A 26,875-nucleotide genomic window follows, 5' to 3' on the forward strand; every position below is an offset into this window, starting at 1 on the left:
AAAATATGTATCTTTGGGTTTACATATGGTTCGAATTAGTACTTTTTCAATTTAAGCCGCTTTTTTGCAATACTTTATTAATATTAAAAAAAATGATCAGTTATTTCATAAAATAAAAAATAAAAATCCCCTTTATGTAATATGTAACCAGTTAGCTTTCAAATAAAATAAATCAAAACAGAATTTGGTAATGCTATCGAAAAGTAAATCTGGGTGTTTAAGCCAATAAGGTAATACTTTCAGGTCGTTCCCATCAAGAGCAAATCTCATTGGCGCCAATATTAATACCCGTATATTTTGCCTAATAATCCAATTTCACATATAAGACTTTTGTAATATACCAGGTGGGTGTTGCTAGAAAATCTAATGATACCGTAAAAGTTAATGTGGGGAAAATAATGAAATACTTTCTTTTCTCTTCTTTGTAATGATTACATGTGAAAATACCTATTTTGCAACTTTGCTTTTTTATATTGAATAGGTTTAAGTAATTCCAGATTTTTGACACGGTTTTTAAGGACGTGGGTTCGTTTCGGGGAAATGGAGATAATTGATTTGATTAACAGTTTTCCGTAGGTATTGATATTTTTTGCGTGAACGGCAGCAGTTCGTAGTTCCAAATATATAAACGTTTTTTATTAACATGATAACACGGTGTCTAAAACATGAAACTTAACATGAACTTATAAAAAATCGTAAGTCCTTCACAGTTTTTAGTCATAAAATAATAAATAAATATGAAAAAACACGAAAACTACAAACTTCAATAACAAAATACTACCCGATTCGCAAAGCTATCTCGATCGACTAAGTCTAATAATCCAATCCGAAAATCAAACTGAAAATCAGAGCCGTCACGACCAATTGAAGGAGCGTGCAATTGGATTCCGAAACCAAAATCAAATGACATAGTACAAATAATTTGTGCCAAAGGAGAATAACCCATAATCACCATTCTAGCTTTTTTCCAACAATGTTGTGGTCAGCTTCCAGTCTAACCGAATGCAGATGAGTACCAGAGTTTTATATGGAGTGACTGCCTATCTGACCTCCTCAACCTAGCTACCCGGGCAACCCAATACCCCTTGGTTAGACTGGTGTCAGACTTACTGGCTTCTGACTACCCGTAACGACTACCAAGTATGCTCAGTGACAGCCTGGACCTACAGTTTAACGTGCCATCCGAAACACAGTCATCGGTGTCTAAGATATACTTAGAAAGTACATACAAACTTAGAAAAGTTGCATTGGTACTTGCCTGACCTGGAATCGAACCCGCTCGGCTTTCCATCTATCCAATAATCCATTTAAATTAATATTCAATTAATATGAATACCGTTCATCAATTGATTGAATTAAAACAATATGTAAAGTATGATTTGTATTAAAACGAAGCGGATTGTTTTCTTTTTATTTGCGGGAAATTGAATTTGAATTTGATTGATGGCCTGAACTTTGTGATTCACTGAAAAGGTTGAGTTTGTGTTAGATAAATTAATTAATGTTAAAAGTGATTACGTACTTATCACTGAATCGATGGCAGATTAAGTTATGGAATCAGACGGTACTTTGTGGAAATCCATGACATTGAATATTTTGTATTAATATTAATTTTGTCATGTCATTTGAAGTTCATTCTATGCAAACATGACGTAACACAATTACGACAATCAGGGAATCATGGATTCTTTTTTATTATCCAAGTGTTTTAAGACATTCAGTGACGTAAAAATCAACATAATTATAATTATGAGTCACTACATATACTATTTTTTTTTGTTTTCTGCTATACGAGTATTAAATAAAAACTTCGCTAACACATGTATCGTGAACAACTTACGTCGGAACTCCACTACCTACAAGAGGTTGTTCACAAGTAAAAGGGCGTATGTTGATTGCCACCGAAGAGAGGCCTATTACACCCTCAACCTCTTTCTACCCTCGGGTTTTATGTACTCCTATTGTGATCAACCCTTCAGTTGGTTTTATTTACTTTTAAACCGATCTCGTGTTGCTTATTTGTAAGTGAAATGAGGTAATCCTGGTCATTGGAGGTCGAAATGTTATTTTTTGGAATCGATTCTTACTGATGTAGCTTAACTTTCAAATAAGTTGCACTTCTGAATTTTATTAGTATTTTTTTATAACATTTGATTGTAAACTGTATTTGTATAGGATATATTTTACAGTACCTAACTACACAATTTTGGCAAAGTAACTAAGAGATTTCTTATGAAGTAAGCCGCGCCTTTGTATTATTTTTGTTCTATTTTTCCTTCTTATCTATATTCTGTGTACATAAACTATTACAAAAATAAATAAGCGTAAAAATCACGACACTTCTTAACATTAAGTTAAAATAGGTTTTATAACAAAAAGAGAAATCTACATCTACATAAAAAATAGAAGGCAAATGCAGTGGGTAGAATTGTAAGCGGATATCGGAATCTCGGAGGAACGTCTCGAGGAAGCGACGCAAGCATCCTGGGTGCTCGTCGTGGCCTTGGCAAACTGTTGCACGTGGGAGTTGCTCTGTGCTCACTGGTAGGCTTAGGTTTTTAATGATAGTCAGGATAGTTGAAAGGAGGATCAAATTTGCAGTTTTCCATGTCAAATACTACAAATTTTATTTAAGTTTATAATACATGTACCTATCTAGCGTAAAATAAATAACTGATGTATAACCTGGGGAAAGGCGGACCATCCTAACACAAGCAATCTATTTGCTTAAAAGGATTCTCCTTACTGTAATAAGTAGGATTAGTTATTTAAGTCGAAGCAACAACCTTTTTTTTTATTTATTTAAAACGACTGCCCCAAAAACATACTTTTCAGAACTTCCTACTACTACGCATTTTTTATTCATAAATACCCTGACTTTGTCTAATTGAAGTTGTAAGGTGGATTTATTTTCAAGATTACAGTAAGCTTTAAGCAGTAAGCTTAAGATCAAGAAAGAAGTGTAACGTAAAAGATAGGTAGAAACTTAGTAGTAGGTACTTAGATAAGAAAAAAACATTCAAGTGAAGCAACATACATACATGCTAACTAATACGCATTAATGATTTTAAATACCAGCCGACTCAGTGTACTCGTGTAATGTAAGTAGTAACTGATTTATGAACTTCTAAAATTCATTAACAATTTATCAAGCCGAGAATCGAACCCTCACCAAAAATCACACCTTCGCATACAGTCACCTCCTACACACACCATTAAAAAAACTCATAAACCCATTTTAAAAATTAAATTCATTTATTTTTTATCCAGGCAACACAAACAAGGTACACTTATGACACTCAGCCCTCACGTCCCACTCAATTGAATTCGCTAAAGAAAAAAAAACATACTTTTAAAAAAACATCTCTCAAACCACGGATATAGAATCACGTCGACAAACTTGTAAAAACGTTACGTAAAAAGGTTTTTACGTTTACGTTTGTGCTCACTAAGAGCTTTATTTGTAAGGGTAATATGTAACACGTAAGAAATAAAACAAACTATAAGTAGGTACCTATGAGATAATGGGCTCAAGTGGTTTTGGACTCAAAGGTGAATTCTAGCAGGTTTTTCCTTAATATTACAGTGACATTCTACACTATTATTATTAAGAGAAAGTATATGTTTGGATGGATGGAGTACGTACGTTACGAATGAAGTAAAAAACTACGGAACTCATTTAAGAACCTCATTGATTGCAGCAAATATCCCTAATTAACACATTTTTAATTAGTGCAATATTTTACGCAGGCACGGGAAATATTTCCCTCGGGGTGAAAATAGATAGTATCAACAGAATACACGGCGGTTAAACTTTGCCCTTAGTTTTTTTAACCTATACGACAACAGCTGGGGTTAACAGCTTAACCCATTCTATGGGTATATATACGCGATGCAAAAACTATAAGTCAGGCAATCACCATTTGTCATTTATGATTCATGGCATGGCATAGGCAAAGTGTGAACGTGATTCCTAAAACTAGTTTGTAGGTATGATTGAAATGCCAAAAATATTTTTCTTTATTTTCATTGAAAAATAATCTGCATAGCACACTGTATACCAACTATATTTTGTTAATTTCTATCCTACAGTTTGTCAAGTTTAATATTACTCGTATATACATCTAAAATCCTATGTTTTTTTTTTTGGAGAGTTGGGGAAAAACTTGGGAAAGACTAGACAGATAAAACCAAACACGATTAGACTATTTGTACACGACAACGCGTCGCGACATAGAATACCGAAGTCGCGAATTCCGTGGCTGTTACAATTTTTATTCATTAACACAGGCACAGCAACAGGATTTGAGCGGAGTTCATAGAAATTAGAATAACATGAGAATCGCTTCACGTGTGATGAATCACCTTATAGCGTACCCAACTAATTTTGAATGTAATCCCACATATGTAGTTCTTCTCTGCCCCACCGGCAAAAAGTTGATAAAATAGATGAAGGTAATGAATTGAAATTAACACCTTAATTATAATTAAGATCTTGTCTTAATTTAGATATTTTGCCCTTACAAGAGGAAAACGTCCAAATATATTAGGAACAATACCACGCTATTTTAAGTGGCTGTAAATTGATACTACCTTAACTACAAGACAATGGGTATCGGAAAATGTGTCTAACTCCTTGATTAAGTTAACTTGAAAGCTTAAAGAGTCGGGTCGGTTACAAGAGTAGGTACACAAGTATGTGAGTTCCGAAATGTATCAGTTTAACTATTTGTTTAGACAGAATAGTTTGTATTGTGACTCCGGTAAGAGTGGACAGAGGATCAAGTTCCACCAGAGGAATTGCTCAAGTACAAACGGGCTCATCTCTTTAAGGCAATATTTGGAACCCTGAGCATCTGTAATAGACGTATTTGAATACAGACCTCTCTTTTTTTAATTGTCAAGAAAATCGCATTAAAGGAAAGGAGTTTTAATCAGTTCAATACTAGCTTTAGCAAACTAACAAAATGCGTGCGAGTTTTTCTGTGTGTTTAACTTTAGTGCACGCACAGTTGTGCTGTAATCTCGCACTAGCGTATGAACAAAAATATCAATACAAATAAGTATTTCGAATTTTTCAGGGCAGATTGCTCTGAAACTGACAATATCTAAATATAGCAACAACTATGTGCAATCAAAATGGAAATAAATAAATAAAACTACCGTACATACGTAGAATTGTTTAGCCATCACAAAGTGGTTATAGCAAACACAATGTATGGCAAAATGGACGAACAAAGCGATATTTTTCGACGCAATCTGCATATAGACGCCGTTTCAATTTGTTACTATTGTTTAGATTCAGTTTAACTAATGTACTGTGCAAATGCCCACACGTTGCGTGGTTGTATAGGTACTTAGGGTGCGTCTACACGGTGCATGTAGCTGGAGCAAGTTAATATGCGCAAGTGACAAGAGCACGCGGGTGGGTATTTTGCTTTGGTACATGCGCGAGTCGCTGGATCCGCACGTTGTTAAAATGCATAAAACTTGCGCATGTGCCTCAATATGCGCAAGCTACGTGCACCGTGTAGATGCACCCTTACCTATGTTATGACGTCACATAACCTATCTCATCTCATGGGAACTAATTTGCGCATCTGGACAAAATGTCGATTTCAATAATATACATTTATTTATATGCTTGTTACTATTTTGGTCTAAGCGGATTTTAATGAAAAATGGCTATAATAGGCTCCTTTTTATCCGAGTGCGAGAAGTAGGTACTAGCCTCAAGAAGCGGGTGAAATCGGAAGCTAATATTATATGTAGTATAAATGTTTAAAGTATGCTTATCGTTTTGTAATAACACTATTCATGTACAACATTTATATCCTAACCATGTTTATGTAGATCAAACCTACAGGGGTGTTGTAATTAAATACACTTTGGGAAGTTAACGCTAATTATTTCACACAATTGAATACAATTATATGGTGTTGGAGTTTCATATGATAATTGAACATGCTTTATGTTAGGGATTTGGAATAATATTTGTGGAGGTAAGGCAACTGGGGGATCGTTTTACGGGAGGTCTCGAGTTTGATTCTCGAGACGGGTAAAGTGTAATGTAGTTACTAAGAAAACTTTACGCTTATTACTGCGCGATGATTTAGATAATCGAAATGGTTTAGACTTTAAACTTACAAATTATGGTTAAAAATGTCAACTAACGGCCAGTTTCTTCATCAAAAGTTAAAGTTATGGCTAAAGTAATGTCTAAAGTAAAAGTAACGGTTAAATTCAATTTTTCTATTAGTTTTGCTGTCACTTTAGCCTTGAAAAAACGAATTTGACCGTTACTTTTACTTTAGACATTACTTTAACTTTAACTTTTGATGAAGAAACTGGCCGTAAATGATAAGAAGTACCCGCTTTATAGCTTTAGTCCACTGATTTTGTTCGGGACGGTGGTTTAAAGGTGGTACAAAAGCTGGTACTTTTATAAAACCACGTTTCATAATAAGGTGGTCATTGTTTAGTCTAGGTACTTACATTTTGTAGTCTACGTTTTAAATCCTAGACGCATACCTTCACATTTTAGCTCTATACCTATACCTATATGACCTGATTATTATGATTTAGTACCTGACTACTGACATGGTAAATAATATTAACGGCTTAATAATGCGTCTGTGTAAACAAATCATTACCATCATTATAATATTTTATCGAAAATATAGGTATCGATAATAACATCACTGTGCCTAGGCCTAGTTATGACAATAACAAATAATCGATCATAGTAATAAGCGAAAACTGTCTAGTTCTAATACTCTAATAGTCTAATGCCTCTATATTTTTTATTTCGGCTAACGAGTAACCTGATGTCAGACTTTCTGGTTTGCCAGATTCACCAATTTGACGGGCCTTCCAAAACACTGTTCTTGTTATTACTTAGAGATGAAGATCCTAACCATCCACGGACCGACCGCCTCAAACGTTGCTTAACTTTTCAATTACATCACCATGAGCTTTTTGAAAATTATTCAAAGTCAAATTCTTTATTGCAGACTTATTTTGTCAAATTTTGTTAGTAAAACATTATACTCAAGATTTTCACAATTTTTCTGTAGTAATCAGAGCCCAAAAATTGCCACCCATCTAAAAACTAACCTGGTCAAGCTTAATCTCAAAGATTACTCGATTAACCTAAAGTCTATTAAGGTTAACTACCATTTCAGCTAGTTGTCAATTAACCAAGAGTAAACAAAGGAAGTTAATGAGAAAGCCTTTTAAGGTAAACACATAATGAGCTTAAAACTATGAGGGTGTCTCTTAAAAGGGCCTTCTAACCATATGGGACATATATTTTGCAATTTTAGGAGACCCATGGGGTGTGTGAAGTATTTTTATGGCTAGTCTAGTTAATTGAAATGGGTTCCAAAGTTATGTGTCCTATGTCAACTTTGATAAAAAAACAACAATAGAAGTAGTAAGACTTAATTAACTACACGGTTAAATGCTAAGACTAGATGGTTTTTAACGAATGGTTGCATCCAGAAACTACTGGTTGAACTTTAAGACAAAGAAAGCCTAACCGCCAGTTGCACAAAGCTCCAAGTTAAAGCTTCATTAAATCTATAGCTGTCAGTTTGTAGGTATCTTGTTGACGAAGAAAGAGTCAGCAATAGATTTAATGAAGCTTTAACTCTAATGGAGCTTTGTGCAACTCACGGTGTGCCTAGTAATTTTTTTCATCCACTCAATAATATATGTAGGTAAATCTGAAGATTTTGTAATCTCAGTAACTACTGGTTTGATGTGAAAATTATTTCGAATCGAGGTTATGATCGATGGCATATGGCTTCAGGTCTCCAATATGTTATCGGAATTTTTTTATCACAATACTATTTCTTCCTTACTCTAAACAATAACAGAAACCAGTAATATCTTCTTCATTACATAAGATCTCACATCACGTACACTATCCTAAGAGGTCACATCTGTTTAATATGAACTGGCAGCGCCTCATTTCGTCAATTACTATGTTAAACATAATCCCATGTGATATTGGGTAGATTTATTGATATCTCTCACGTATGGGTCTAGAATAAGACAACAAAATGACGATCGGAGATGTCTGAACGGAAAATCTCCGAAAGTAGCGTCTCAAAATTGCTAATTTTCGGGGGAATGTTTGATAGTGACTACGCTTTTTTTTTTCAAATCAAACCAAAAATCGAGGTTTATGTCAGGAAACCCTCGTTAATTCACTTGTTACTAATAGTTTTGGTCCATCCCACCGTTCGCATTTGACCTACAAGAACCCGCTTTATGAAATCTCCGGTCATCTTTCCTTCCTCCGTGGTCTAGACTAAGCCATTCAAGATGAAGAAATTAGTCTTCTATACTAATATTATAAAGAGGAAAACTTTGTTTGTTTGTTTGGTTGTAGGTAATGAATAGGCTCAAAAACTACTGGACCGTTTTTCACCAAAATTCTTTCACCATTCGAAAGCTACATTATCCACGAGTAACATAGGCTATATTTTATCCCGGTACGGGCAGTAGTTACCACGGGACACCGGTGAAACCGCGGGAAAACGGCTAGTATTAAAAGTTTTGGTGAACCATTTTAAGAAGATATGTATGATATATTACAAATCGGTTCCCAATTGTGATTTCACCCGGTTTAAGAAATACATTCGGTAGTTTTGCGCGAAGGCAAACAAGTACACATACATACATACAAACGCATTTCGTATTGATAATAGCCAGCTGTTGTTAAGATACAAGTGAAGCTAATACAGGTAAGCGTGTAAAAATTTTGCTAAAAATATAAACCTATGTCCGCATTTTGTAACCACAAGGCAAGAACTAATCTTCCATGAACAAGTAATATAAAGTACTGCCTACACAGCATGACGTTCACCAAAAAGAGCACCCAGGTATTAACTTCACTTCCCGACCTCATATTGTGCAGATGAAATGTTAAGGTTATGCTACACTGCTGGATACAAACGCTGCGATGAATGTACCAAATAGCTACCTGAGGTTGATTATGCATGAATGATGATTAAGTATGTAGCTTCATAAAGGAAAGAAATGAAAATAACTGTATTTTAATGTTCACATTTTGCAACTGTGTGTGTGTACGTACCATTGAAGTATCTTTAACTCACAAAAATTGCTGTAATGCTATTACTTACACAGCTTTAAATCTATTTTAAATAAAAAATCTTCACTTTAATAAACTAAAAACTGTTGCTTTTTTCTTTAAAAATAAGTTCATCTCTTCGCGATTACGCATTCAAGCAACACAACACAAGATTAAAATTAGCATTCTGTACAAATTGGACAAAGAACGCAGCGTTGGAAATATGATTGTGTGAAGAGCCTTTACAGCGTCCGCGTAATGAGACCACCCGTATCGCGTGGATTAAGTTCTGCACAAATAATAACCTTAGTTACAAAGAAATAACTTTCGTTCATTAGTTGAGCTAATATTTTAAGTTTTAACACTACACTCGTTGTTTTCCGCGGTTATTTCTGGTTTTTGAGGCTGCATGTTTATCGACTAACACTTACTGTCACTCTCATTTTAATCTATGTTTTTTTTTAAATATGTGAAAAATCACAGTGTTTACTATCAATATTTGGAAACACTCTTAATTAACTTACAAAGGGACAGAATGAACTCAAAAACTGCTTAGGTACAAAACTGTTTATTTTTTTTCACATAAACCCTGATTAATATATGCTAGATTTAATCCGGAAACGGGAAGTAGCTTCGGAACGTGAGTTAAACCGCCAGATATAGCTTATACCTTAATATTTATTAAATTAACCAATTTAAGAAACGTTGATAAGTATTAATAGCACGTCTTTAAGGAACAAATTGCCGAATTATCTGCCCTATAACATTTCATCCAAATTGGTGACATTAAAATATTTAACTTTCATCTTTGGAAAGCCTCTTTAAGCGTTGAAGCCAATTTGAAGTAAAAACATTCAAACAAATTAAGCGGAAAATAAATGTGTCCAACTTAAGTGAAAATGCCATTTAAGTATAAGGTTTTTTTGACTGTATTATTGATACTTGAGATATAGACGACCTTTGCTACTTATAAAACTTGATCCCCCTTATTATAGTAATATTCTTAAAGAAGTAGGTACCAACTTAAGAACTAGGTTTAAACTACCATTCCGAGCAAAATTAATTGACTAAACCTAGTACTATAGCCGATACTTTTTAGAACCATGTTTTCAAATAAAGTGGCGTGTGTTTTTTAGAAGTATAAGTTTTTTTGAGGGAGTATTGACTATGTATTTTATTTTGTTTCATAACATTATTATATTATACTTACCTACTAAGTTATGCGATGATTTCCGTAAAATTCGGAAAAATCGTTATTTCATATTAAAACTGGCATATCAAGATTATTCATCTAGTTCGTCTATCAGCCAAATCCATGTTTGTATATTATGTTACACGAAAGCACAATTATTTTTACACCAATTGACATAAATACGCTAAGTGTAAACGGTTGTCGTTTTTTTTCGATTACCTAGAATTAGTTATATTATCATTTCAAGTGGACACACCATAGCACTTCGTAGAACTATTTCGGGAACACTTGATAAAGTTATCAAGTGTTCCCGAAATAGTTGCCAATCATACTGTAATAGTTAGTACAATCATACTGTCATATTTATGACTAAAAACTATTGAGAATTACTTCCGTGCTCAAATGAAAAGTAGCCTATATGTTGTTCGGATAATAATCTAATAATTTTTATAAAAATTCATTAGGTAGTTTTTGCATTAATGAGGAACAAACATTCATGCATACAGCATACGAACAAGCTTGCGCATTGATACTATTAATAAGTTTTTTTACAATATCATCATTTTCATCTAAAAAAAAATTTGATACAAATGCTCTTGTATACCACTTTACACTTAAAACCCGTAGGTGTATAAAATTCAAAGAAAATGTGAAAAATACAAACAGCGTATTTGCGTATGGGGCCATTTTAACCTAAATAAAAAAAACAGGATGATACTTTTTCATTTTCAGATTTACAATATAGAATTTCAAAGGGTGTCATGTTGTTACACGGAACTGGGGTTGACGAGAAAATTCAACGTAAAACATTTGTCCTTTACTGCATTCGGTTATACTGGAAGCCGACTCTAACATAGTTTAGAAGAGGCTAGCCAGAGACTTCAATATTGAAAAACATTTAAAAGGCGAAATACTTTTTTGGGTATTTTTGGAGTTGGTTAAAAATACCTATCAATACTTAACGCAATACAGATTATTCGGTATAAATTACACACGGAATTTGTGGTCAGTTTTAATGAATACGTTTTAAACTAAAATGTGTAAATCAGAGATTAAATGCAGGTGACGTAAATCTAGTTAATTCGGCATTCATGGCTAATTAGCAGATTAACATATTTATCTTTAATACTGTAACTATCATTTAAAATATGTGGTTCGTATCGGTTGAATTCACTGAACTGTGTAGATTTTTGGATTTTAAAAGTTAACTGGAATCTACGGTGGTTCTGCAATGAGTAGGAATAGAATTCATGAACTTACCACCCTTAAGCCATTGGGCTACTACCAGAGATAAAATATTAGAAGAAAAAACATATGCTGATGATCTCAATTTGTAGGTATGTATATTTGTTCACATAGCAACGGAATTTATAGCAGCTTAAAAATCTAAAATATCTTTCTATATTTTAAAAGCGATTTTTTCTTTGTATCCCCGACTATAGAGAAAGAGTTAAAAATAACTCTAGTGTGCGTTACAAAAAGTGTAAAAGTTTGGCCGTTAGAGGCCTTTGTAACTTAATAGTTTTAAAAGGTTTTTTTATTAAGTTCGGATAGTGATACCTTTATTTTATCCTTAACTAGCATTCACCCGCAGTTTTACCTGCGTCCCATGGGTAACACTCCATAAACCTAACACAGAGAACTTTTCAAAACTGAAACTAGTAGTTCCTGAGATAGGCAGTTCAAATCAACAAACAAAAACATTAGCATCATAATATAAGTATAGATAAAGTTAAAAATAGAAAGTAATAAAGTCTATTAATGAAATACGTAAAAGTTTAATCTGACTCCCAAACAACAGCAAAATAACTTTGTTTAAGCATATTAATGAAGTTTATTCTATAATTGAGATCCGATGGTAAACTGCCAGAACCGTTTAGGCCTAGTTTACTTAACTAAGTAACAAACAAAAACCGGCCAAGTGCGAGTGAACTTGCGTATAAGGGTTTCGTACATGACATGTTATGGTCAAAAAACGGGCATAAATTGAATCTACGGTAGGTACCTATAGATATGTAATTTTTATTGTAATTTGTCTACATTTTGTAAATATTTCGCAATAATGAGTAAAATGAGCAAAAAGTCATCTTTTTTGTATGAGAGTCAAGTATTTATTTTATTTATTGGTTTTCAGGCGTGTAGCTAAAACTAGTTGTAGATAGTTTTTTTATACATAAAAACTTAGTAGGCACCTACCTCCAAAAAATAAACTTATATTGATATTAGTGATAAGTAATGTACCAGAAAAACTAAATCTCTATAGTTAGGGGCTAAGTATAAACTGGTTCAACTTGAACTGAATTCGAGTTAACCCGGGTTTCAATGATCTGAACGCAATTTGGATCTCGAAGCTTAATAAGAATTAAGAGCGATTAGTTTCTCTGAGGAGACTTAGGTGACATGCCAACACTTTCTTTTTTCTTTCTTTCTAACTAAAAGTTAGCATTTTTTTGTTAATTAGTTGCTAGCAAGGTTGGTTGTATATTCCAGTAGACTTGCTAAATGAATAATTTTAATGCATTGTGATGCACAAGCATTTGCGCATACACAGGTGCACTCACTATTCCTTCACTCTCATAGCGCGATGGGACGGCAATCCGACATCACCGGAGAGAGATCAGGCGCATTAACATGCTCTCCGATACAATCATGGTACCTACATATATCAATCATCAACTTACAGGCCCTTGATTACTTAAAACTCTCAATGTGACTTCAGACCCTAGACTCGAACCCTAGACCCCGTACCTACATAGCAGTCGCTCCTTTTTGAACAATAATAGTCACCGGCATCCGGTTAGACTGGAAGACGACCCCAACATAGTTGTGAAAAGGCTCGGGAGATGATGAGTTGTTCAAGAATTCCATTCTTGACAATTTTGAGTGACTGAATCACCCATATTTTTATCCATTCGTCACCAGATTTGTTGTTCTATTAAATATCTATCATGAGCTTAACAGTGAGTAGTTCGGATTCATCAATCATTTGCGTGTTATCTGTCAGATAAGATAAATGTACAGATTGCTGAAGTTTCTGATAAATAGTTACGACACTAGCTTGGGAAAATGAAGTGTGGCCTGTTTTTGTTGTTTTTTTGTTATTATTATTGTTTGTGTTCAAGCTCTTAGGCGGTTATATTCTCATTGAACCGGTATATTGGTATTTTCTATTTGGCTATAGAGAATACTTATTTCGGTTTTAGGTTACAGCACCCCATGCACTTTTGATTGTTTTAGAGAAATATGCAAACAGTCACCAATTGATGATAGCTAGTATGAGATTCAAGTCGGCATTAAGTATAAAGAAATAAAATTTTGTTATAATTTAAGGTTTACTTTTTAGAAGTGAATAACGTCAAATACTTATTATTGTAAAACATGGCTTTAGAAAATACTGGCTTTAGTGCTATGGTTACATCTTCAACTTTCTTCAAGACGATGGTTTAAACCTAGCTCAAGCTAACAGTTTTTTTAATCAAGGTTTAAAATGAGGTGTAAAATGTTTAAAAGTACCTAATACTCAAGCATTACCATCCTTTTACTTTCATATACTCTGTGTTGTTTGTATGTACAATTTTGCCTAGTGTATTTCACTCTGACTTACTTATTTCGTAGTTCTTCTATGTCCGGTTAATGGCAGTTTCCCATATGGACGTAAATGGAGATGTGCACTTTTGTTTTTTTCCCTATATATGTATGTATATATGAAGGATTTTAACGGAGTAATGGTGGTATGTAGCTTGAACTAGGTAATTCCCGTAGTTTGGCTCACTTTGAAGTATGAACTTAATATTTGGTTTAAAAATATTCTGACTCTCTGTTAATGATCATATTCTGTTTAAACATATAGAGTGATTCGTGATTGTAATATAATATTTTAAGATGTCATAGTTATTTCATATTTGCAATAGGAGTGGCAACACTGGTGGGATAGGAGTGGCAACACTGGTGGCCGGTTGTCAAAAATATGTGTCCTAGATTTTATTTTAAAATTAAATAGTTTTAGTGATTTAATTATTGTAAATGACCTTAGAATCAGTAAATTAAGTGATTAGATATATGGACAAATGTTTGTGAGTGATTTCGTTGCGAGACAACGATAGAAATCCATCGGAAAGAAACTGGCTGTCATCCCAACGGACGGATTTGAAAGTGTTCGAAACGAACATAAGATAAAACCCGGGGAGTATTTGCTTATTCACTATTTATTAGATACCCAGCCCCCTCATTTAACATTTTTTTTTCTATGCGCTGTACATATAATACATGTGAAATAACCACATCTTTTTCAAGCTGCGTCTAAATATGCCCCATCAGTTTTAAGTTTAAATGTCTTCTACTTAACGAGATCAGCTGTTTTGTGTGTTTATTGTAAGATTGTATTTCAAATCCTATGAAGGGTTCTTATCAACAATTCATTGCAAATTAAATTTTGTGAAGAATTACTTTAAAAATACTTCAATTTTCAAATGATATATTGGGAAAAAATATACCCTCAACAACTTTTTATTAATATTTTTTTTTTGTTTCTCGACCTAATAGGTACATAATTTACCTAAATCTAGATCAAACAATACAGAATACTCTTTTCCTTTTAATTAGCTTTAGAATCTTCAACTCTGTATTAATGTTAATTACATTTCTCCAATCCTTTGTTTATAAACTTTACTTCTGACTTTCCTTTTCTTTTTCTTCCTTCACTTAGCTGTCTCTTCTCACATTCCAGGGTGCCTCAGGGTTAGCTATTCATCATGGTTACCCGTAGAGCTGCATTTGAGGAAAAGTTGAGGGCTACGTTGAAAGAATTGGAAACTAGCAAAAACCTGTGTAAACAGCTGCTACAAGAACGGGATGATAGCGAGGTAGAAGTTAAGGTTATTGTAGACAAGAACACTGAACTTAAGAACCAGTTGGCTGAATTACATATAGAACATATGGATTTACTCGACCAAAATCAACACCTAAATCAACTTGTGTCAAACATGCAAGAGTGCAGTGACACACATGAACTGGCCTTAAGACGGATCTCTGAGCTGGAACATGAGCTAAGCAGAGCCCACAACACCATCACACAGTTGGAGTCTGCAAAGTCCAGGGAACGGTCTGCGAACACCTGCAGCCTGTACGATGAGCTTGTTGGTAGTGCGTCCGGTTCTTGTAATCAGCCAATGATAATTGACTTGACCAATGATACTTTAGTACAGAATAAAATAACTAGTAATACACACAACAAAATTAAAAAATATTTAAAAATTAATAAGGTTGTCAAAAAACTTAAGAAAACTTTGAGAAAGTACACAGTTTTTAAATCGAATAACATATTAAGAAGAAAGAACATTAATTTAATTAAAGATTTAAATAATTGTGAAAATCAATTGGACATTAGTAGGACAAGGTATGATAGTGACATCCAACGTTTACAAGATGAACTTTGTATTAAAGAAAATACCATTAGGGACATTTTCCATAAGTATGAAGATTCACAGCAGGACCTAACAAAGCGTTTGCAGGAGGCCTGTGAGCTGGTAGACTTAGTCATACAAAATGCAGAGAAGTATGACTTGCTTACAAATAACATCTCTTGTAACTGTTCATGCCTCCCAACATCTGAGGCCCACCGTGTAACACCCACACAAGTGCCACAGTATGTGTCACCCTCACAGGAGCCCCAGTCTGTCACAACCCTGGCCACTCAATTTGAAGAATGTTCAGACAAGGTTACGAGTGTGAGTAATAGTAAAATAACATATATTTTTTCAGATAAGTTTGGTCAAGGCATTGGTAGTATTTTCAATCAGTGTTCGCAGCAATATGTTTTAAATCACTGTGTACCTGGTGCCAGTTTTAGTCACTTAGTTCAAAACATTAAGTTATCTAAGCTTATCCCAGGTTCAACTGTTATATTAATTTATGGTGATAGCTTGGCAGTAACTAAAAAAGAGATATTAGACTATGTAAATTTGATAGTAAATTTAAATGAAATTAATTTCATATTATGTGCACTACCTTATTCTTATAGGTTATCGACTGAACAAAGTAGGCACATATTTGATTTGAATATGCTCCTTTATAATAGGACTATACAACTAGTTAACGCCATTTTATATTTTGACATAAATGAGTATATCTTTGATTTTAAATTGACAGAGTACTCAATGTATTTACCAGCTAGGTGTAGGAGACTCATTGCTAATCTTTTAGCATATATTATACAATCTGACACAGGTATGTCTAATGTATCTAAGGATATTGTTAGTAGTAATACTAACCTAATTATTGATTCGCCCAGTAGTTTAAACTATTAGGCGCGACAAAGGATGGGCCTCATTTATTGAATGTTGTACATCAAAATATGCAGGGCTTGTCTGGCAAAGAATTAGAGTTAAGTTTATTTTTGGAGAACCATAATGTTCATGTTCTATGCTTAACTGAACATTGGCTAAAAGAACATGAAGTTTCATTTATTAATAATAATAATTACACTGTGCAAAGTGCGTTTGTAAGAAGGAATGCTATTCGAGGCGGTTCTTTAGTTTTAGTTTCAAACTTGTTAAAATGTAAACAACGCCCTGATTTAGATAATCTTTCTATCGAGCGCACTATTGAGCTGTCTTGCGTGGAACTTGAGCGTTATATTATTGTTTGCGTTTACCGGCCCCCATTAGGTGACTATAATAAATTCGAATCAGTTTTTGATGATTTACTTAATAAATTAAAATCAAGCACCAAGGGTAAAATTATATGTGGAGATTTTAATGTTAACATTTTGGAAGATTCTCCTTTAACTATAAGACTTTTAAACTTATTCAAGTCGTTTAACCTGGTTAACTTATTTTTTGAACCAACTCGCATTACCGCAACTTCTTCTACCTGTTTGGATAACATATTTAGCGACACTGAGGCCTCAAATGATTTAGTCATCAACCATCTCACGTCTGACCACTGTGGACAAAAAGTTAGTTTTCCCATGTTAGTTCACACTGAGCCACTTAAAATAGAATGCAGACCCTATTCAGCTAGTCGTTGTGTTAGATTTAAAAGTAACGTAACAAAAAATCTGGAACCTTCTGTTCTTGATAACGATGACCCTAACGCCATTTACGGATCTCTATTTGGTGTTATACAGAAAGAGTTCAATTCTACGTTCAAGACCAAAACCTTAAATATTAAAGGTACCTCGGCCAAATTCAACCAATGGGCCACTCCAGGTATTTATAAAAGTAGAGCGAGACTATATGAGTTATACGGTATGAAAACTTGTCAATTTGATGATAATTTTGTAAACTATGTTAGACAATATTCAAAAATATTTAAAAAGGTCTGTAACTTTGCAAAATCAAAGTTTTAAGTGAATCAATTAAAACTCCTCAAATAAAATTAAAACAACCTGGAGAATCATAAATAATGAAACTGGCAAGTCAGTGAACAATAGAAATAACTTGGAAATTAAATTAGATGACAAACTTGTTAGTAATGCGGCTGATGTAGCTAAAGCTTTTAATGAGTTCTTTGCGGATATACCTGTAACCACGACTCGCTCCTTAAATTCATCCTCGACAGACGCTGAACAGCTTATGCGTGCTAGTGTGCCTCAATGTAATTCTTTATTTAGTTTTGAACACGTTACTCCAATTGATGTACTAAATGTTTTTAAAACTCTTAAATTAAAAAATACGGGTGATTTTTGGGATATTTCCATCAAGCTGTTAGGTAATATAATTGACGTTATTGCTCCCTACCTTGCGATTACATTCAACAAGTGCATTGACACTGGTGTTTTTCCTGACCTCATGAAACACAGTAAAGTCATACCTCTATTTAAATCAGGAAATAAGACGGACATTACTAATTTCAGACCTATTTCCATCTTACCTGCGTTTAGTAAAATTTTTGAAAAGTTGATACTCAAGCAGCTGCTACGATATTTCAATGTAAATAGCCTCCTTCATACTGAACAATATGGCTTTACAAAGGTCGTTCAACCACTGATGCTGGTGTTGCCCTTTAAAACACATTTATAATGCATGGGAAAATTCTCAAAATGCTATTGGGGTCTTCTGTGACCTTTCCAAAGCTTTTGATTGCGTCCATCACGATACACTTTTACGCAAATTACGCTGTTACGGAGTCCAAAACGGAGCTCTAAACGTAATAGAATCGTATCTCCAACATAGATTGCAATGTGTAGATGTAAATGGTGCTAAATCATCGGGCCTTCCAGTTCAGCTAGGTGTGCCACAAGGCTCAATATTAGGTCCATTCTTATTCTTAGTGTACATTAATGATTTACCTTACCACCTCAAAAATATCTGCGATGTTGTATTATTTGCAGATGACACATCTCTTATCTTCAAAGTTGACAGAAATAGAGAGCAATTTGACGACGTAAACAGTGCACTCTCAACAGTTACGCACTGGTTTACAACAAACAATTTAGTACTAAATGCTAAAAACAAAATGCATTAAGTTCACTTTGCCTAATGTAAAAACCTAGGTCCTAATGTTATCCTAAACAACGAGGTTCTTCAAACCGTTGCATCTACCGTGTTTTGGGTATAACAGTTGATACAAAACTTCAGTGGGGTTCACATATTTCTAGCCTCGCGGGAAGGCTTAGTTCTGCTGCCTATGCCGTCAGAAAAGTTAGACAGTTCACTGACGTCGACACTGCGCGATTAGTGTATTTCAGCTATTTTCACTGCGTCATGTCCTACGGTATTTTGTTGTGGGGCAAAGCCGCTGATATAGAGAATATATTTATTATACAAAAACGTGCTATTCGTGCAATATACAAGTTAGGTACCAGAACTTCCCTCAGAGAGTTGTTTAAAGAAATTGGTATTCTCACTGTAGCATCACAGTTCATCTTTGCCAACATTATGTATATTAGACTGAACCTACATTTATACACCAAAAAAAGTGAAGTCCATAGCATTAATACTAGAAATAAGCATAAACTGTGCGTACCCTATCACCGGCTTCATAAAGTGCATGACACATTTCTGGGTTTAGGTATTCGTTTTATAATAAGCTTCCTTTGACCTTACAAGAACTGCCGTTTAATAAATTCAAAGAACAAATTAAGGCTGTTCTTATAAAAAAGGCATATTACACCATCAATGACTATTTGAATGATAAAAATAGTTGGTCGCCATGATGAACGCAAGACAGCTATATTAGCTTTATTATTTAGATAATTTAAGTTTCTCCGATTCAATCTCTTGACTCAATGACATTTATTTTATTTATTATTTTATTATTATTTTTTAAATGTTTTTACATTATTGACAAGATACATTCTTTGTATTAATTTTGTTTTGGATTTTAGTAAATAAAACTACTTAGCGGGAACTGATAATTTAATCTTGATATTGAGTTGTGTAGCAGTGAGTACGTCATGCTCCCTTAGACGGCACTGCTTGCGGTAGCGTCGGCGGTCGGGTTGCCTCCCTCCCTCAAAAATGTGCGAGGGGGGCGATGGCTGATCCTCGCGTTATGCTCGTGAACGGGTGCTGCTTGTGGTGCCAGGTCGTCTTACTGACTACATATTAGTTTTTTGTTTTATTTGTAAACTCTTTTATTTTACATATGTTCTGGCTGAGCGGTCTAATTTACTAATTTACTAGTTTACAAAAGAATAGCACATGTAGGTGGGCACTCCCTGATATTCTATTAAGTGTAAATAATTGGAGGCTATAATTTTCTGTTCATCAAACATATTCAATGCTTGAGTTAGTTAAGGTATGTAGGGTGAGTGCTAGCTAGCATGTGGTGTATAAATTATTTTTACTGTATTTTCCTCTATGGTAATATACAAATTAAATTGTATACAAATGTACATATCAAACAATGTTTAAGGTTCTTCTAACCTAACAGACAGACATGTGTTGCTGGGGAGTTTGTTGCGCCACTTCTTCTTCCCAGCAAAAACACATAGGAAGTGGTGAAGGGTGGGCGTTTTGGGGGTTGTCTTTTGTAAATTTATTTTTTTGACGTTCGAAAAGTGCTGTTTTGCAGCCAAGTTTGAATAAATGACTTTTGATTTTGATTTTGATTTTGAATATTATTAATGTGAAATATATGTACATCCGGAGATTAATTTCTAATGGAATATACAATGTGTCCCGGGGATAAGTGACCGCCCGAAATTTTTTGAATATTTGTACAAAATTAAGGATAATTTCATTTATATTTTTGAAAAAAATCATTAAAAAAAAATTATTGTCAGGCCTGTTAATAACAGGCTTTGCTCTTTTTTTTCAAATTTCAACTGACTGTATTTTTGCATTTGTTTGAAATAGCAGCAAACATTGTTGTGAGCTATTGTAGGAAATATCATGTAGTTTATTAATAAATTAAAAGAAAGTGATATTAAGGGGGCATTTATTGGACTTATTTTGAAAAAACTGAAAAAAAGGCGTTATTTTCTTTGAATTTTTATTTTCTTTTTTTTTCTAATAAATGTTTTATTACATTTTTGTTATGTTTGATAATTTTAATTGATAAACTATGATGTCGGCTAGTCAATAAAGAACAAAGAATTTAAAAAGATGTAAAAACTTAGGAAATATCTTAAAAAAACTGCAGCACGTCACAGTATTTACAAAAAATCATAAAAAAAAAACCAAAGGCGGTAAGTCCCAAATATAAAGGAAATTATCCTTAATTTTGTACAAATATTCAAAAAATTTCGGGCGGTCACTTATCCCCGGGACACATTGTATATTTCATATAAGCCCTGGGGGGATACTAAGACCTACACTAAAAATAAACCAAAAAGTGGCAGAGATTTCACTTTCCAACGCAGATTAATCCTAACATAATTCTAACATAAACTGACTAACAAAACAAAACAGAAAACAAGATTTTTCTTCGCTAGAAAAATTAATAAAACTTCCACATAACAGTACATTGCATACATTAAAAGTTGTACTTAATACAAAACATTGTTCCAGCCAGTATCTTCTACAAGGGAATTACTTGAGAATAAATTAAAAAACCGGCCAAGTGCGAGTCGGAATCGCGCACGAAGGGTTCCGTACCATTATTTAGAAAATGAGCAAAGCAACGTTTGTTGTATGGGAGCCCCAAAAATATTTATTCTAGTTTTCATTATTTGTTGATATAGCGGCAACAGAAATAAATCATCTGTGAAAATTAACTCTCTAACTATCACGATTCATGAGATACAGCCTGGTTACAGACGGACGGACGGACGGACACAGGAGCGAAAACAATAGGGTCCCGTTTTACTCTTTGGGTACGGAACCCTAAAAAATAAATAACTTTAACTCTCTCTTTTCTCAAGTTATTCTGAGATACTGCTTGATTGCCAAGTTTAGAAAGTCTTAATGGATTGTATTTACAGAAATATTTATTTGTATTGTAAACAGGTAGAAGTTTGTTTCTTTAAAGAGGTAAGATAATGACTACTGAATTTATTTAATATATAAAAAAATAAGCGTTTAATTAATGACAAAAGAGTACCGTTTATTTAAAAATTTAATAATGACGAAGTGTGTTAAAAAAACACTTTTTAGCACACTTAAATTAGCTTCACTTGTAACTATGTATGTATGAAAATATTGGAATCTTAATTTGACCCACTTCCCGGTTTTCGATTAAGATTAAATTTTGCACGCACTCCGAGTTTTGATGACAATTCATGACTAGCTAAGAAACGTTACAAAAAGTGTGTCGTTTAGTTTTTTGAACTATTTCTTTTTTTTTGTTGGAAAATTGTCAAATGCCTTCCAAAAGCAAAAGTCAAGTCAATTTTATTCTAGGTGATACGCTGTTTTTATAAGTATAACATAACATACGACATTATAAAAAAAAACACAGAAACAAACAAACATTACCTATCTAAAGGGAACCTTTGCCATGGCACGGTATCATACGGCTTTCCATTATCCTATCTGCCGCGAAAATTTCCCTTTGTACTGGAAACGTAGATAATACCTATGATATGCAATGGGATGCATTGATATCACCGTGTGTTAAAGTAGGTAAGTAGCTACTTTGTAATTGAAAAGCATGGTTAGTCCAGTGGGTAAGATAGGAAGGCCGACTCCAAAATAGTTGGGAATAGGCAAGGCAGATGATGGAACTTGACGTTTTATGTTTTCACCGAACTTTCGATATTTAGACTTGCTATCCACATTTAATGTCAAAGTTCGCGTAAAAAATAAATTCGGGGTTATTCTAAAAAAATAAAAATTATCTAAAAATATTCTGAATTCATTATCTAGTCCAAGAATGATTTGATCTTCAGTTCGTGTGTTATTACGTATCTAAAACATCAGCTTCTTATGAAGCTATGAAATTCCAAATAATTAATATATTTCCGCAGTATCACTTCGTTGCTCAAAATACAAAAGGATCGTTCACAATTTCATATACTTTAATCACTTTGATTGGCGAAGAGGAAATAAAGTTAAAACTGTAGTCTGTAGATATTGTCTCGCGTTAACCTTACGATTTCTAAGAATTTCGTATTAATATAGTTAGTTAAAATTAAACTGTACTATCTTTACAAGTCGCTGTACGGTTTTACGTGCCGGAAGATAAGTATTTCTGTATATTTATGATACTAATATACACTTCAATGTATTTTTTTTTTGGTTTTGTTTAACTCCGAAAGTTCTTTCAATTCAAATATTGTTTATTTATAAGTTACTTGTAGCTATGAAGGATAACTTTCTAATTAGACAAATAAGGCGAGAAGTAAAACGTGCTCAAATATTTATTAAAATACATAATAAATTAAAGATTGAGTGCTTTAGAAGTTTCTATGAGAGATTAGTTAAAGACTATTTTAATAATATATTTGCATATATTCATTCCCATGAATTTTCGAGACACAAAAAAACTTTACTGACGGATGATAGAATTAATATTTTGTAATAAATATTGTGTTGTTCCAGATGTTCCTAGTATTTTTTTTTCGTTTGATTTCTATAGCGAATGAATATCAAATCTATTTTTCAGTCTAAAATGCGGAATAACAGTATTTAATAGTCAATACTTTGTATAGGTATGCTGAATAGCTTTTGCTAAAAGTATGAAAATTTATGGTAGGTATACCTATATATTTAACTGTTATCAGACTGACTAAGGCAGATCTTATACTGACCACATCGTTTTTTGTTCTGTATCGTAAGTAAAGCCGACGGCATAAGGCAGTAAGGGTACAAAAAATCAACGACTTTTATAGTCTTCTAGCTCACAGAAGACTTCACCATTATCAGCTTTTTTACTATCCCACGCTTCGATTGCGGTCTTTTCTCATACAGATAAAGAAATGAGCGTTAATCACCACGTTTTTTCAAGACGGATTGGTAAAGTCCAGTCCTCAAGATGTTATCCTTTTCGCATTCATTAGTTTAATTTTGTTTAGAACCAGCGAGCCTCCTCGGCTTCGCACGGGTGCAATGTTGATACTAAATACACATATAAACCTTCATTTTCAATCACTAAAAGACCGCATAAAACTCCGTTGTATAGTTTAAACATTAAAGCAAATATAGGGATGTAGGGACAGAGAAAGCGACTTCGTGTACTTCGTTCTTATACTATGTGTTTAGGGAAGTCATGTACTTGACTGACTGGAAATCGAATCCGCACAATAGCACTTGAGAGGCTGGTGCACTAACTACTAGGCCTACTACGACTTTTTTTATCATTACTTCTTTTCTTACTGAAATTTTACTTGAATAGTAACTTTTCGTGAATTCTTATTACTTTCCATTAAACAATTTGAAGTGATATTTGAAATTTAAGGAATTTCATTGTTTTAAGAGTACCGTCACACTGCAGACTAAATAGTCGGCCGATAGTTGAGTTGAAATGGAAATCTTGATTCCAATCACAGTTTCAGTCGGTCTGATAACGGCTTAATGGTCTCTGCACACAGCGGGCGCGGCGCGACGGGACGGGACGGCGACGGGACGCTGAGCAGTTGTAATGTACCAGATATTACGGACGACATCACACAGAGCCGTCCCGCTCGGCGCGACGATCTAGTACATTGTGTCACGTCGCCGTCCCGTCCCGCCGCGCCGCGCCCGCTGTGTGCAGAGACCATAATACCAGGTCTTTGTAATGTGCGTACTGCCCATTCATCTTCATACTGATTTATGAGCCCGAACAAACTATCGGCCGACTAAAAGTTTGCAGTGTGCTCTTATAGTTTATTTTAAGTATTCGCCTACAATCTGCTAATTTAAAACTTGGTATCGAATTATGATGACTGATTGTTTTTCTAGGATCCTTTTTGTCATTGAAGTTATTTCGGCTTTTGTAATTTATTTAGAACTTCGGTATTAGTTTTCAATGAAATAACTATACTGATTTTGGAAGGAGAAACCACGCTGTGCCGACATCAAATAAAATTATGATAAGGGCGGATGATGATGATGAACTAGACTGATTTTTCCTGATAACAATGTTAGAGTATACTTGCCTACTTTTGTTCACTGATAACTGTATATTTAAAATCATTCCAATAATTGTAAAAAAATTTTTTTTGTTCAAATTCTATTATTTGGAGCAGTCTCTTAAAAATAATATTTATATATTTTTATTTACCCAGATAAAATAAAAGCCTATGTTGCTTGGGAAGAGTGTAGTTTCCCAACAGTCAAATAATTTTTAAAATCGGTTCCATTGTTTCCTTTTTATTATGGGTATAGATAGATATTCACTAGAAAGTTAGTTGTTTTTTTTTACATTCTCTTCAAAATAATTTAAATTATTTTTACGGAAATTTGTACGCATTTTTTACAAATAAATGTGAAATCTTTTGCTGTTGGAATTCAATGCATTGGATAGGAAGCCGGCTGTGATATGCCATGTTAATTGAATACAACATGGCATGCAGTGCTTTTCGCACTCATGAAGCTACACGATATACGTGATCAATAAATACTTTGACAATATATTTTTTGATCAGTAAATTATGATAAAGAAGTATCAGACTTGATGACGAAGCTTTAAATCACTATGTAATATTATTAATAGGTCTGGGTCTGCCCGGGACCATGGATGCTGTAAAGGATCCGAAACGTCGGGATTAAATAATATTAATATAACCGCGATAAAATCCGTAAAAGTAGTTTTATTTAAATGTCTCATATTCGTGTAAGTGTCAGATATAAACATAGTGGTTACCCCTTAAGTATAAAAAGTGGTAAAATTAATAATCGTTACTACAGGTATGTTTTCAGTTGACGAAGCATTATTTCCTATGATTTGTAATGCAAGAATCCTATATACATAGTTTACCGTTTTTGAAGGCTATGTCAAGTAAATTGTTGGAAAGCATAAGTCATGTAATATCATTAATACGTAATACTTCAATGTATCTTAGAACATTGTTGAACAAACATACGGTTGTTATCTTAACATTTGTGGTGTTAATACAATTTGCGTTTTCGTTGGCCTTTGTAAGCTAAATACGTGTTCATAGGATTTACATAATATAATTTGTAATATTGTCTTTATGTGAGCGGTAATTAGTTAAATAAATGTGTAACATTTTACTTATATTTATACTCTTATAAAAATATTTTATTGCCTTTAAAATATTATTTTTGATTGCAAAAAATGCAAAATAATATTTCAATCTCTGATATTTCGGTTTTAGAAATATTGCTTGCAAAACTGAAAAATAATAATTTAAATGCGTCGTATTGTTTTGAAAACCTTTTTTACGTTTTTTTTTTCTTTTAATTTGATATGGATTGAGTTATCTAAAATAAGTATAATAGAAATATATATACTAATTTCTTGTATTTTTTAGAAATATATTAATTTCTTGCATTTTTAAATGCAAGTTAAAGTTAATAATTCATCCATTTTTCTTCAATTAACATATGTAGAAGTAAGTAGCAAATATAAAAACTCGCTTATATCCTAATGCAAAACCGTTATTGAAATAAATACATCCTATGTATGCCGTTAAATAGTTTCCTACATTTTATAATTTTCGAATCTCCTATAAAGTTTTCAAAATAAATTCCCTACACACATTAAAAACCCCTATACCACCTTTCTATAATTTTACATAACAAAAAAAAGTAACTTCAAAACTTACCTGAAGAAATATGTTTTCGGAGCTTCGTAAAGTGTTCACAGAGACGGTTCAATGCGGCATGTCCTTACCGACCCCGCGTCAAACTGTGAGTCGAGCGAAACTCGAGCGCTTTTATAAGCGACGGGAACCAATGAAAGTTGGGCGGGCGGGCGGAATTATACCTATAGGTTGGTCAAGTGGCTTTGAAGTTCCTCTTTTTTAAGTTCGTCGTGTGTTAAGCTTGGTGGTTAAAGGTTAAGATAGTTCTTAGTTAGACAATGTTGATAGCATAATCTTTTATTTATTCTTTTTATATGCATTTTTATAGGCAATGTATAAGTTACAACAACGTTTTGTGAGCATGCAGAGTTTACCTGTAAGTCATTGTAGCTCTATCCTAATTTATGGAATGTTTCATTTGTTTTATATCAGTGTATGCGAACCAAAATAAATACAAGTAATATTATTTATTTAAATCAAAATGATCTGGTAGCTGCAACTTTTAAAT

The 26,875-nt window shown here is 33.5% G+C and overlaps 1 protein-coding gene across 1 annotated transcript in view; it reads right to left on the bottom strand.

Moving 5' to 3' along the window:
- Window positions 1–26,508, bottom strand: part of LOC110373543 (helicostatins) — a 60,898-nt gene extending 34,390 nt beyond the window's left edge. The window contains exon 1 of the mRNA XM_021330845.3: window positions 26,389–26,508. The gene's annotated coding sequence lies outside the window, so the exon portion shown is untranslated. The remainder of the gene's footprint in view (window positions 1–26,388) is intronic.
- Window positions 26,509–26,875: the final 367 nt, after the last annotated feature.

The sequence above is a fragment of the Helicoverpa armigera genome, chromosome 19 (genome assembly GCF_030705265.1).
Source record: "Helicoverpa armigera isolate CAAS_96S chromosome 19, ASM3070526v1, whole genome shotgun sequence".
Classification (NCBI taxonomy): Eukaryota; Metazoa; Arthropoda; class Insecta; order Lepidoptera; family Noctuidae; genus Helicoverpa; species Helicoverpa armigera.